The sequence below is a fragment of the Mustela erminea genome, unplaced genomic scaffold, assembly GCF_009829155.1.
Source record: "Mustela erminea isolate mMusErm1 unplaced genomic scaffold, mMusErm1.Pri scaffold_52_arrow_ctg1, whole genome shotgun sequence".
NCBI lineage: Eukaryota > Metazoa > Chordata > Mammalia > Carnivora > Mustelidae > Mustela > Mustela erminea.
This window is the reverse complement of record NW_022476412.1, coordinates 36,880-51,641: the sequence shown is the minus strand read 5'-3', so window position 1 is coordinate 51,641 and position 14,762 is coordinate 36,880. Positions and strand designations below refer to the sequence as shown.

The 14,762-nt window shown below is 33.9% G+C and overlaps 1 pseudogene; it reads right to left on the bottom strand.

Annotated features, from left to right (window-relative positions):
- Nucleotides 1-1,554: 1,554 nt before the first annotated feature.
- LOC116584025 lies at nucleotides 1,555-2,099 on the bottom strand (annotated as a pseudogene).
- Between the last annotated feature and the right edge of the window lie 12,663 nt (nucleotides 2,100-14,762).

Genomic DNA, 14,762 nt, shown 5'->3' with positions numbered 1-14,762 from the left:
AAAAAGAAAGAAAGAAAGAAAGAAAGAAAGGAAGGAAGGGAGGGAGGAAGGAAGGAAGGAAGGAAGGAAATATATACAGAGCTCTGGGATAATTCTGCAAAGCAGTTGTGAACATCAGTGAAAATAGTCCTTTTGTGGACTTGAGGACTTTTTATTTTTGTTGATCTATATAGCTAATGTTTCTCACAGTACTTTTTTCCCCCACATATGAAGAGATATGCATTACATATATCTAAAGACAACATATTATTCTCAAGAGAAAAGATATTTTCTCTAATTTTGCCTGTAATTCTTGTCCCTTTAGTCTCAAGTTATTAAATAGTCTGAGAAAAAAAAACAGATATTGGGTCCCGACAGACTTGTATCCAAATCAAAGTCCTAACCATGTCAGTCACAAGGCAAAATTCTGTGATATAGTTGAGGACTTCTATCTTTATTTCCATCATTTTTTTTATAAAAGATAATAGTTTACATGACAATGTATATTTGTTTAGTTTGGGAATCCAGGACAGGTGAAGGCAATTTAGTACTACTGAAAGAGTTGTAACTCTCAATCAAGAGAAAAATAGCTACATTCTATAGTATATGGGTTAGAAAATTGTACTTTATCCTTCTGATCTCGTGGTTTAATATGAATTGAATTAAATTGAGCATTTACTTTGGAACAGGTAAGTTGAACTATATTTTTTTTCATGATTACATGATGAGTTTATAACAGGAAAGATAGTGCTCAATATTAAAACATGGGAAGATTTTACAGCAAGACAAATCTGTCTTGCCTTGCAAATTCTACAATTTAGTAGCTATTTGACATTGGTCAAGCTACTGACTATATCTTTGAATGAATATCTTCAAAGATTAAATGAATTTCATATCTCTTAATTTACTATAAGCATTGTGCTTACATTACAAAACATGTGCTTACAAACATTAAATTATGATAGATAATAGTAGTATTTTCTATGTACCCTATACATGCACAGATACATATATAACAATATATATAAAATATATATAATATAATATAATATAATATTATATTATATATGTGTATATATATTTATATATATACATACATATGTGTGTGTGTATATATACATATATATAACTTAAGCCTTTCCCAACAACACAAATATTGTTGTTTCTATTTAATAAGAATAAGAACTTATTCTATATTCTTATTCTTATTCTATATATATATATACACATATATATATGTGTATATATATATATATATCCTTATTCTATATTCTTATTCTTATTCTATTCCACAACAGAATAGAATGTGGAAGTGCTATGGAAAAGCATCACTGTCTGCCATTTAGCTGAACTTCACCACACATATTTTGTGAGATAATTATAAAAAACATTTTGATGTCAAGACACTTCATCTTTTCTAATCACCTCATTTTACTTGTATAAAAGCAAAAATATATTTAATTTCCCCTTTATTTACAATGAAAAGTGATTAAAGAGTTCAGAGATAAGTTACACATTTTATTTATCCTTAAAATGCCCACTATTTTTTTTTATTTTTCATTTTTTATTTTTTTTTTAAGTATTTGCTATCTCCTTGAGGTACTGAGTTAACTTTAAAAGTTCTTTGTCTTTATCTCAATTTAGGTGCGCTTTCATAAAAGGCCTTATCTTTAGTCCATTCTGTGGACTAATGTGGGTTCATTAGAAAATTTCTTCCTATGTCATCAAACATTATGGTATTTTTTTTCTGTAAAACTCTGAAAAGTTCCCCCATATAACACCAAGAGGTTTTACATCTATTAATCCTCTCTTTGGAGTATGCACAGTTATCATAGCAGCACTGTCCAACATGAAGGTAATCTTATAATTTGCATTTGTGCTCACTCCCAGCTCTTTCATTTTATCTTCAATCCACTTCATATTTGTTGCGGACCAAATAACAATGTCATAATCCTCATATGCAGATGTTAGGAACTCATGAAGATATGGCCGCATAAATTCTATTCCAGTCTCTGCACAAGACCTATGGTCAAATAACGTATAATCAACATCTAGTACCAAAAGCTTTTTTCCTTCCCTGGGAGGATTCAAAATTTCCACTTTATACTCTTTTATGCCCACTATTTATAATACAGTAATAATTTTGCTAAGCTTGAATGAACTCTAGCTTATTCTTTCTATTATCTCTAACCCAAAATGATATTCTCAAAATCTCCAAGTGCTAAAAGAAATGTGTAATTTTTTATCTTCCTTTTAGTTAAAAACAACAAAAAAAATCTAAGTCTCCAAATTGTTATTTAAAGGACACTATATTGAACCAGCCATCCATCTAATGCTTGACTGTTTCTATATTATCAGCTAACAGTTAAAAATGATATGGTTGGACAACTACAAACATAGGACAAATAAACACAAGATCATATTACTTTGAATTAAAAAATCCTTTGTTATTTATAAATGAGATGGACATATATCAAGAATTTATTTTTTCCTCCATATAACAGTGTTTATCATTTAACCACATTATTTTTCAAGCTTAATTGAAAATCACAATTCTGCGTTATCATGAACGATGTTTCTTGTCATACAGACATGTCCAGTGACTCACAATTTTTACAACTGTATTTTCTAAACTATGACAACTTTATGCCCAAGAATATGACAACTTAGATCTAAAAAAACAAGACTAAACAAAACAAAACACTGAAAAATAAAACATACCAGAAATAGAAAAGAAATAAATATTTGAATAGCTCCATATTACTGAAGTTGTAGGGTCTACAATTTTTAATTTTTTTCCCAAGAAAACTCCTGATGCAGATGGCTCAAATGATGAATTTTTCCAGTATGTTAAGGCAATCAGAAAAACTTTACACAAACTTTTTCAGAAATGGAGAAAGATGGATGGCCTGCAGACTCATACGCCTGTTTTTAGGTACATGTTTTTAGGGCAGAAGTTCAGAAATTAACTTTCATATGTTTAATCACCTATGTTTCGTCACAGAATCAATGGATTTATAGACATTATCATATTGTTGGATCCTAATTATGCTATCCAGTATACAGTTGACCCTTGAACCACACGGGTTTGAACTATATGGGTCCTCTTAATATATGTATTTTTTACAGTATGGTACTATAATACATTTTCTCTTATTATTTTCTTAACATTCAATGCTCTAACTTATTTACTGTAAGAATACAGTATATAACAAAAAATAATACAGTATATATTACATACAACATATAAAATATGTATTAATCAGCTGTTTATGTTGTCAATAAGGCTTCCAGTCAACAGTAGTCTATTAGTAGTTAGGTTTTGGGGGAATCAAAAATTATACACAGATTGTCAACTGTACGAGGGTTAGTACCCCAACCCTTGTATTGTTTCAGGGACTACTGTACTTGTTTTCTTTCCCAGTTATCTATCCTCTATATATTTTGTGAGATGTATGTTCCTTGTCAATGTATTTTATAAACTTGAAAAAGGCAAGACTAAGGGGAGAATTCCCTGTAGATTTACCCAAAAAAAGTTGACCATAAATTTTTATTTTAAAATTAAATTCATACACCTAATTACCAAACCATCCATATAACTACTGTTAATAGGCCCACTATTCCCCTACTTTCTTCAATGCTGTGATGAAAGAACACATGTATGCAGGATTTACATCACCTGCTATATTCCATGTGGTTAGTCTAATGTGATTCCTATTAAGAAAATTCATGCTAAGTTCCAGTGGACACAGTTCCTGTCTTGACCTCAACAATCACTAAGTCTGCCTTGCCCATGAAGTTAAGTGCCTTGTTCTTTTTACCAACTCACCTAATCTTATCTATTCCTAAATGATGATAATATTAATTTAAACTTATTCTCCATTTAAATACATGATGTATCAGTTTGTTAGCATATGATGTCTACCTTTTAACAATCTATCAATACGCAATTCTAGTTAGTATGTGTCACACTTCATGATAAATCTAAACCTATGGAATTTTGATCAGAATGGCATTAAAAGTATAGATTTCTCTAGGCAGTAGACATTTTAACAATGTTTATTCTTCCGATCCAAGAGCATGGAATGGTCTTCCATCGTTTTGTGTCTTCAATTTCTTTCTTGAGTGTTCTGTACTTCCTCGAGTACAGATCCTTTACCTCTCTGGTTAGGTTTATTCCCAAGTATCATATGATTCTCTAATTTCCCTTTCTGTATTTTCATTGTTAGTGTATAAGAAAGCCACTGATTTCTGTACATTGACTGTATCCTGCCACATTACTGAGTTGCTGTATGAGTTCTAGTAGTTTGGGGGTGGAGTCTTTTGAGTTTTCCATATAAAGAATCATGTCATCTGTGAAGAGAGAGAGTTTGACTCCTTCCTTGCCAATTTGGATACCTTTTTTTTCTCTTTGTTGTCTGATTGCTGTTGCTAGGACTTCTAATACTATGTTGAACAAAAGTGGTGAGAGTGGGCATCCTTGTGTTCTTGATCTCAATGGGAAGGCTATGAGCTTTATTTTTCAAAGAGCTGGAGCAAATGATCCAAAAATTTGTATGGAATCAGAAGAGACCCCGAATTGCTAAGGAAATGCTGAAAAACAAAAATAAAACTGACGGCATGACATCACCTGATTTCAAGCTTTACTACAAAGCTGTGACCACTAAGACAGCATGGTACTCCATGACAACAGAAACATAGATCAGTGGAATAGAGTAGAGAGCCCAGATATGGAGCCTCAACTCTATGATCAAATTATCTTCAACAAAACAGGAAAAAATATACAGTGGAAAAAAGACAGTCTCTTCAATAAATGGTGCTGGGAAAACAGGACAGCTATACATAGAAGAATGAAACTCGACCATTCTCTTACACCGTACACAAAGACAAACTCAAAATGGATAAAAGACCTCAATGTGAGACAGGAATCCATCAGAATCCTAGAGGAGAACATAGGCAGTAACCTCTTTGATACCAGCAACAGTAACTTCTTTCAAGATATGTCTCCAAAGGCAAAGGAAACAAAACTGAAAATGAACTTTTGGGACTTCATCAAGATCAAAACCTTCTGCACAGCAAAGGAAACAGTCAACAAAACAAAGAGGCAACCCACGGAATGGGAGAAGATATTTGCAAATGACAGTAGAGACAAGAAGTTGATATCCAGGATCAATAAAGAACTCCTCAAACTCAACATACACAAAACAGACAATCATATCAAAAAATGGGCAGAGGACGTGAACAGACATTTCTCCAATGAAGACATACAAATGGCTATTAGACACATGAAAAAAATATTCATCATCATTTGGGCCATCAGGGAGATTCAAATTAAAACCACATTGAGATACCACCTTACACCAGTTAGAATGGCCAACATTAGCAAGAAAGGAAACAACATGTGATGGAGAGGATGTGGAGAAAGGGGAACCCTCTTACACTGTTGGTGGGAATGCAAATTGGTGCAGCCACTTTGGAGAACAGTGTGGAGATTCCTTAAGAAATTAAAAATAGAGCTTCCCTATGACCCTGCAATTGCACTACTGGGTATTTACCCCAAAGATACAGATGTAGTGAAAAGAAGGGCCATCTGTACCCCAATGTTTATAGCAGCAATGGTCATGGTTGCCAAACTGTGGAAAGGACCAAGATGCCCTTCAATGGACAAATGGATAAGGAAGATGTGGTCCATATACACTATGGAGTATTATGCCTCCATCAGAAAGGATGAATACCCAACTTTTGTATCAACATGGACAGGACTGGAAGAGATTATGCTGGGTGAAATAAGTCAAGCAGAGAGAGTCAATTATCATATGGTTTCACTTATTTGTGGAGCATAACAAATAACATGGAGGACATGGGGAGATGGAGAGGCGAAGGGAGCTGAGGGAAATTGGAAGGGGAGGTAAACCATGAGAGACTATGGACTCTGAAAAACAACCTCAAGGTTTTGAAGGGGAGGGAGGTGGGAGGTTGGGGGAACCAGGTGGTGGGTTTGGGGATGGCACGGATTGCGTGGAGCACTGGGTGTGGTGCAAAAACAATGAATACTGTTAAGCTGAAAATAAAATAAACAAACAAACAAACAAATAAATAAATAAATGGAATATAAACCTAATGCTGAATTTTAATGAAGTTCCTCAGAAATGGTTAAATCTGTTATCTGACAGTGCAATCTATTTTCAACGGTATCTTTTCCCATCTAGTAAATTTTTGTAAAATTTGTATTGTCAGTTTTCATATATAAATGACTTCTGTAGATTATTGTGAGAATTTGATGAAATCAATGTGTTCAATATTTAACACACAATCTCTCTATTAAGATTCAATAAACAGTTTCTTTACTTTCTGTGGCCCCTATTTTGTTTTTTAAGACAAACATACTTGTATTTCAAAAAGTAAAATCAGTCTAAACTTTATCAACAACCAATACCTGATAAAATATACTTCACAACAATTTTTACTCCTATTCCTGCTCATTTAATGTACTGAAACTGGTTTCATGTCAGGTCTTGAGAAGATGTCTCAGTGAAATTCGCATTGACATATATAAAATCATATCTATGTTGAAATGTTTTTAGGTTGTCATTTACCTACTGTTAGAGGTTTATGAAGTGACAGGTTAGGAGGAAAAAGAGGGGGAAAAAAAAAAGCAGTGAAGCAGTGTATGAAGCATTCCCAAAGTTGAAAAAAACTTTAGTTAAAGAATAATGCTAATCCTTCAACCTTTTATAATCTATTATAAAACTCTTCAAAGATATTTAATAATTATCAAAGAAAGAAAGAAAAGAAAAGAAAAAGGCAGAAATCCATCCAGTCGGTCCATGAATATCAGAAGTTTGAAAGTTCACTTTCCAAGAACAGAAGACATTGGTTAATTAATTAATTAATTAATTTTTAAAAATAATGATTGCAACATGTGGTGTCTAATTTGGATGTGTCTGGAGCCTTAGAAGTTTGACTACTGCACATTCTCCTACAAATGGACCTTAAGAGCATGTTTGAATGTTCTAGTTGGGGAGCACAGCTACTCCTATACCCTTGATCAAAGAGTCCTCCCCTATCAGGGAAGGTCATCCTTTTGGACCAAACATGCAGTTCCAGGAAGGGTGCACATGGAGTGGTTAGGGAGGGGAGGGACATCCCGTAGCCACCCAGATCAGTGGAGTCAATCCTGGTGACCAATGGGGTGACAGATGTTACAGCCAGATTGCCCTTACATCCGACATTAGTTATTTTATTTACACAGAAACTTTCACCTACAGAAGCTTATTAAACCTAGTTAATTAAAGTGTACAATATTTTTTAAACCCTCATTTTCTTTTAGTAGGCATGATTCTGTGCTTTGGTGAGTGCTGTGAAGTGTGTAAACCTGGTGATTCACAGACCTGTACCCCTGGGGATAAAAATATATGTTTATAAAAAATAAAAAATTAAAAAAAAAGATAATTTGTCCATCCACCATCATTATTTTTAAAAAGCTTACTAAATACAAAGAAATACCACTTTAAATTCACATATTAGGGGATTTATTCAATAAATATTACCTTCACGAAATTCTCTTTGTGAGAATCATACATTTGAAAGAAACTTGGCTTCTTCATCAATGAACTTCTATTCCAGGACTGGATTTCCACAGACTAGCTATGGAAAAGAGAAAGGCTCATAACTTCTCTGGGTCTCAGCTCAGTGACTTATATTTTTAAGATTTTTTAAAAGTTTTAAAATTAACTATACAATTGACCTTTAATTGACCTTTATTTGTAGAGTTATGTTTATTTTATTCTTATAATTGTGGTACTAAACAACTCCATCATGCCAAAAATACTCCCTATGCTGTTCCTTTAGTGTCCCTCTCCCCCCACCACTAACTTTAACTACTGGCAACTATTCATTTATCCTCCATCCTAATACTTTGATCTTGTTAAGAAATTCCCATCAGTGGAATTATGTAGTATTTATCCTTTGAGATTGCTTTTATTTATTTTTTTATGTCAATATATTTTGGGGATTTATTCAAATTTTTGCAAGGGTCGAAAGTCCATTACATTTTATTGCTGAGTATTAGTCAACAATATGGATGCTACACAGGTTTTTTCTCCCATTTACCTGCAAAAAAACATTTGATTTTTTTCCCCTTCTTGTGGCAGTTGTAAATAGGTCTGCTATAAATATTTTGTACAGGTTTATGTGTGGACATACATTTAAATTCTCTAGGGAAAATATATATGCATGTGGTTACTAAATCATAACTATATATTGCAACATTATTTACAATAGCCAAGATATGGAAGCAATGTAAATCTTCATCAATACATAAATGGGCAAAGATGTACACACACACACACACACACACACACACACACACACACACACACTGGACTATTACTCAGTCACAACAAGTGATGAGACCTTGCCATTCATGACAACATAGATGGACCTAGAGGGTATTATACTAAATGAAGTAAGTCAAGCAGGGAAAGACAAATACCATAGGATTTCACTCATATGGGAACTCTACAAGAAAAAAATGAGGGGCACCTGGATGGTTCAGTCAGTTAAGTGTCTGCCTTCAGCTCAGGTCATGATTCTGGAATCCTAGGGATCAAGCTTCTCGTCATGCTCCCTGCTCAGCAGGGAGTCTGTTTCTCCCTCTCCCTCTGCTTCTCCCCCTGCTCATGCTCTCTCTCTCTCTCTCTCAGTCATTATCCTTCTTAAATAAATAAAATACTAAAATAAATAAATAAAAGAACAAATGGACATAAAAACAAAAATCAGCATCAGACTCAAACTGGTGGTTTCCAGATGGGAGTAGGGAGTAAAATAAGTAGTAAAACAGTTGAAAAGGATTATGAGGTAGAAACTTCCAGTTATAAGATATGCCACAGAAGTAAAAAGTACACACACATATCACTAATAACAAACAATGATATATAACAACTAAAACTCTCATATTTTGCTGGTGAGAGTGCAAAATGTTTTGTTCAGCCTACTGACTTAAGGTATTGTAATTTGACTAAATTTCCTTCACAGTAGTTCACAGTTAAGTATTTTAGTTTTCCAAGATGCTTGAAAAATTATAAAAACAGTAAGAACATCTGTGTCTAGAAAACAATGTATTATAATAGAGTTAAATATAAAAGGATGAGTTATATATAGAGTATACTCATGAATTTTAACAACCCGCTGTAAGAATCTGTAAGGATCAGGATGTCTGGGTGGCTCAATCAGTAAGCCTCTGCCTTTGGCTGAGGTCATGATCCTGGGGTCCTGGGATCCACATCCACATTGGGCTTCTTTCTCAGCAGGGAGCCTTCTCTCTCTGCATGCTATGCCTGCAGCTCCCCCTGCTTGTACTCTCTCTCTCTCTCTCTCTCTCTGAAAAATAAATATTTAAAAAAATCTATAAGTGATCTAAATAGGCATACACATTCAGATGCTATTGGAATTCACATTTTATTATAGATGAAAGGTAATGAAGTTAAGCAAACTACAAAAATATCATGTATTACTAATTCATATTATACTACACATCTTATTAGATATGTTGGATACATTGCACTATCTGCTTGAAATACTGTAACTATCTTTAAGGAAAAGCTGCAGTTGAGAACTACATCAGCTCATGAATTTAACTTTGGTGGTTATAAGTAATGCAGGTTAAATGAGAGAATTTATCTTGCTTATGGAATTAGTTCTGGCTCATTACATCATGAGAAGTTTCCTCAGGAACTCTAAATAACAGAGATACAAGATCATCTAAGGGCACAGATGCATAAAATATGTGTTTCTACATGTATCCCAATTAATTTTAAAATCTGTGCTTCAGATATTAAAACAGATAGAAATAACTGGGGGTTTTATATAATTATTATACATAATTTTTTTACTAGATTTAAAGCTATTCCATATTTTTCCAAAATTTGAGGGAGTATAAACTCAAAGAAGTGCTTATTATTACCAAACCAATGCATAATACATTATCTACAGCAACCCTCCCTCCTTCTCTTAACATTTTCCTTCCCTGAGGAACAATCAACCTAATTTAAAGACAGAAAAGTTTAGCCAGTTGAACTGGTTAGGTTGACAGTACCTTGAAGTACATACTTCTCCCTTCCATCTCCTCCTCCTTTTTCTTCCTCTTCCTCCTCCTCCTCATCCTCCTCCGTCTCCTCTTCTTCTTCTCATTCTTCTGCTTCTCCTCCTCCTCCTCCTCCTCCTTCTTCTTCTTCCTCTTCTTCTTCTTTTTGTATGTTATTTTGTTTTTGTTTTTATTTTAATTCTAGTGAGTTTACATAGTGTCATATTAGTTTCAGGTGATTCAGCAATTTCATACATCACCTGGTACTTATCATAAATACACTCTTAAATAACCACCACCTATTCAACCCATTCCATCTCTCTTAATTGTTATGTATAATATTTCGCAGTTTTGCCGATGCCATTATGAACTACATCACTAGTCTATATATGTGGATTGGAATAAAGGTTTTTCAAGACAGATTCAGCCCTCACTATAGTTGATATGTATTCTCATAGAAATTTTCCAATAGTTGTGGAGAGATATCTACAATGATAACAGTGGCAGCACTTAGTTATTAATACAAATGAGTAGGATTCCCAAAAGGAATTGTGCAAAAATAAAATGCATTCAACTTTTTAATATAACCTTCAATAATCAATTTGATGTTTATGGAGCACAACCTATTTCCTGATATGAAATGTTAGTAAAGAATATTAAGAAATCATACATAAATGTACTTTCACTGTTTGCTTAATAATACTGAAATTGTCATCAGTGAGATAGTTACAGAACTCTATGAAATGCTTATTTAAAAACCACTAAGTTTTCCAAATTATGCTTTTGTCTCCATCTGTTCCCAGTGAATTTTGGAATTTTTGAAAAGAGAGGATTCCTAAAATAAGTTAGTAATCATAACAAGTAAATTTCAGGCTTGGAGTATTGCCATGAATAAACATCAATCCAAGTTTATGTAATTTGTTAAGACTTGATCTGTGACCTAAAATGTGATGTAGCCTGGAGAGTGTTCTATGTGATTGTGAAGAATTATTCTGTTGTCAAATAGAAAGTTCTTTATAGGTATGTTAGGTCGATTTGGTCTATAGTGTTGTTCAAGTCTGCTGTCTATAGATTTTCTGTCTGTAATGTTCTATCCCTTATTGAAAGTATGATATTTAGTCTCCTATTTTTATTGTATTGCTGCCTATTCTTTCTAGATTTAAAATTTCTTTTATATATTTAGGTGATCTGATGTTGGATGAATATATATTTAATAATTGATAAATGAAGTTTTACTTATTTCCTTAGAATTTTCATAAAATCAATAAAGATGTATTTTTCTACCTAAAGATATAGTTTTCTTCTTTATTTGCATGTAGCTGATCTTTAAGTCTAAAAATAGGTAAATATTAGCAAATATATATCTTTCAACATAACCCAAAAGTAAAATGGTTGTGTGTTGTCTTTCATGGATCCTTTTATAAAAAAATGTTATACTTTCACGGTATAGGGCTAAAAGAAAATGACATTTTACTTTATTTCTACACAGAGTGAAGTCTACTGAAAATGAAATCAAATTCATGCCTACTTATCCATTTTTCTTATTAAGCTATTATCAATGCTTGCATTATTCTGTTCGCAATACTTTTAATGATGTGTTAATAAATAAGAAACAATATCAACAACAACAAAAATTTGATAAAAAAAAGTAATTAAGAGGCAGAAGAGAAGAAATTCTGAAGACAAACAGAAAACATTTTTTTTTTCTAGGATTGAGATACATGACAGTTTATTCCATAGGTTGGTAGATGCTGACTGTGAAATTGCAGTAGTAAAGGTTATAGAGGAATCAACAATATTGTTTTTGGGTCATTAGATCATGATAAGTTTCTTCTGGAAACACAAATAACAAAGATACAAGGTCATCTGAGGATACAGATGTGGGGTGCCTGGGTGGCTTAGTCATTAAGCATCTGCCTTTGGCTCAGGCAATTGACCCAGGGTCCTGGGATTGAGCCTGCATCAGGGTCCCTGCGTGGCAGGAAGCTTGCTTCTTCCTCTCCCACTCCCCCTGCCTGTGTTCCCTCTCTAGCTGTGTCTCTGTCAAATAAATGAATAAAATCTTAAAAAAAAAAAAAAAAAAAAAAAAGCACAGGGACGCCTGGATGGCTCAGTTGGTTAGGCGGCTGCCTTCAGCTCAGGTCATGATCCCAGCATCCTGTGATCGAATCCCACATCAGGCTCCTTGCTTGGCAGGGAGCCTGCTTCTCCCTCTGCCTCTGCCTGCCACTCTGTCTGACAATGCTTGCTCTCTCTCACTCTCTCTCTCTAAGAAATAAATAAATAAAATCTTTAAAAAATTAAAAAAATATATAAAAACACAGATGCATAAAGTATTTATTTACATATATATCCCAATTAATTTAAAAATATATTCTTATATATTCTTGAGACATGAAATATATAGATAACATGGTGTTTACATATACTAAGTAAAACTAGGAAATGTTTTAAATTACTTCACACTTTCCTTAGTTTTAAAAAATTATAAATTGAACAACAATAACATGAATACTCATGAAAACTCCAGGGGCTTTTGTAATTCAATAGGTTAGGCTACACTATTAAATAAATTCAAAAAGAAGCAAAAGATTCTGGTAAATTATTATTATTTTTTTATTTAACAAAATAGTTTTATTTTTTTTAATTTTTTAAAATTTTATTATTATTTAAATTTTTATTTATTTTTTTTTACTTTAATTTTTTTTTTATTTTTTATAAACATATATTTTTTATCCCCAGGGGTACAGGTCTGTGAATCCCCAGGTTTACACACTTCACAACACTCAACAAAGCACATACCCTCCCCAGTGTCCATAATCCCACCCCCTTCTCCCAAACTCCTTCCCCCCAACAACCCTCAGTTTCTTTTGTGAGATTAAGAGTCACTTATGGTTTGTCTCCCTCCCAATCCCATCTTGTTTCATTGATTCTTCTTCTACCCACTTAAGCCCCCATGTTGCATCACCACTTCATCATATCAGGAAGATCATATGATAGTTGTCTTACTCTGCTTGACTTATTTTGCTAAGCATGATATGCTCTAATTCCATCCATGTTGTCGCAAATGGCAAGAATTCATTTCTTTTGATGGCTGCATAGTATTCCGTTGTGTATATATACCACATCTTCTTGATCCATTCATCTGTTGATGGACATCTAGGTTCTTTCCATAGTTTGGCTATTGTGGACATTGCTGCTATAAACATTCGGGTGCATGTGCCCCTTTGGATCACTACGTTTGTATCTTTAGGGTAAATACCCAGTAGTGCAATTGCTGGGTCATAGGGCAGTTCTATTTAACATTTTGAGGAAACTCCATGCTGTTTTCCAGAGTGGCTGCACCAGCTTTCATTCCCAACAGTGTAGGAGGGTTCCCCTTTCTCCGCATCCTCGCCAGCATCTGTCATTTCCTGACTTGTTGATTTTAGCCATTCTGACTGGTGTGAGGTGATATCTCATTGTGGTTTTGATTTGTATTTCCCTGATGCCGAGTGATATGGAGCACTTTTTCATGTGTCTGTTGGCCATCTGGATGTCTTCTTTGCAGAAATGTCTGTTCGTGTCCTCTGCCCATTTCTTGATTGGATTATTTGTTCTTTGGGTGTTGAGTTTGCTAAGTTCTTTATAGATTTTGGACACTAGTCCTTTATCTGATATGTCGTTTGCAAATATCTTCTCCCATTCTGTCAGTTGTCTTTTGATTTTATTAACTGTTTCCTTTGCTGTGCAAAAGCTTTTGATCTTGATGAAATCCCAATAGTTCATTTTTGCCCTTACTTCCCTTGCCTTTGGCGATGTTCCTAGGAAGATATTGCTGTGGCTGAGGTCGAAGAGGTTGCTGCCTGTGTTCTCCTCAAGAATTTTGATGGATTCCTTTCTCACATTGAGGTCCTTTATCCATTTTGAGTCTATTTTCATGTGTGGTGTAAGGAAATGGTCCAATTTCATTTTTCTGCATGTGCCTGTCCAATTTTCCCAGCACCATTTATTGAAGAGGCTGTCTTTTGTCCATTGGACATTCTTTCCTGCTTTGTCGAAGATTAGTTGACCAAAGAGTTGAGGGTCTATTTCTGGGCTCTCTATTCTGTTCCATTGATCTATGTGTCTATTTTTGTGCCAGTATCATGCTGTCTTGATGATGACAGCTTTGTAATAGAGCTTGAAGTCCGGAATTGTGATGCCACCAACATTGGCTTTCTTTTTCAATATCCCTTTGGCTATTCAAGGTCTTTTCTGGTTCCATATAAATTTTAGAATTATTTGTTCCATTTCTTTGAAAAAGATGGATGGTACTTTGATAGGAATTGCATTAAATGTGTAGATTGCTTTAGGTAGCATAGACATTTTCACGATATTTATTCTTCCAATCCAGGAGCATGGAACATTTTTCCATTTCTTTGTGTCTTCCTCAATTTCTTTCATGAGTACTTTATAGTTTTCTGAGTATAGATTCTGTGCCTCTTTGGTTAGGTTTATTCCTAGGTATCTTATGGTTTTGGGTGCAATTGTAAATGGGGTGGACTCCTTAATTTCTCTTTCGTCTGTCTTGTTGTTGGTGTAGAGAAATGCAACTGATTTCTGTGCATTGATTTTATATCCTGACACTTTACTGAATTCCTGTACACGTTTTAGCAGTTTTGGAGTGGAGTCTTTTGGGTTTTCCACATATAGTATCATATCATCTGCGAAGAGTGAT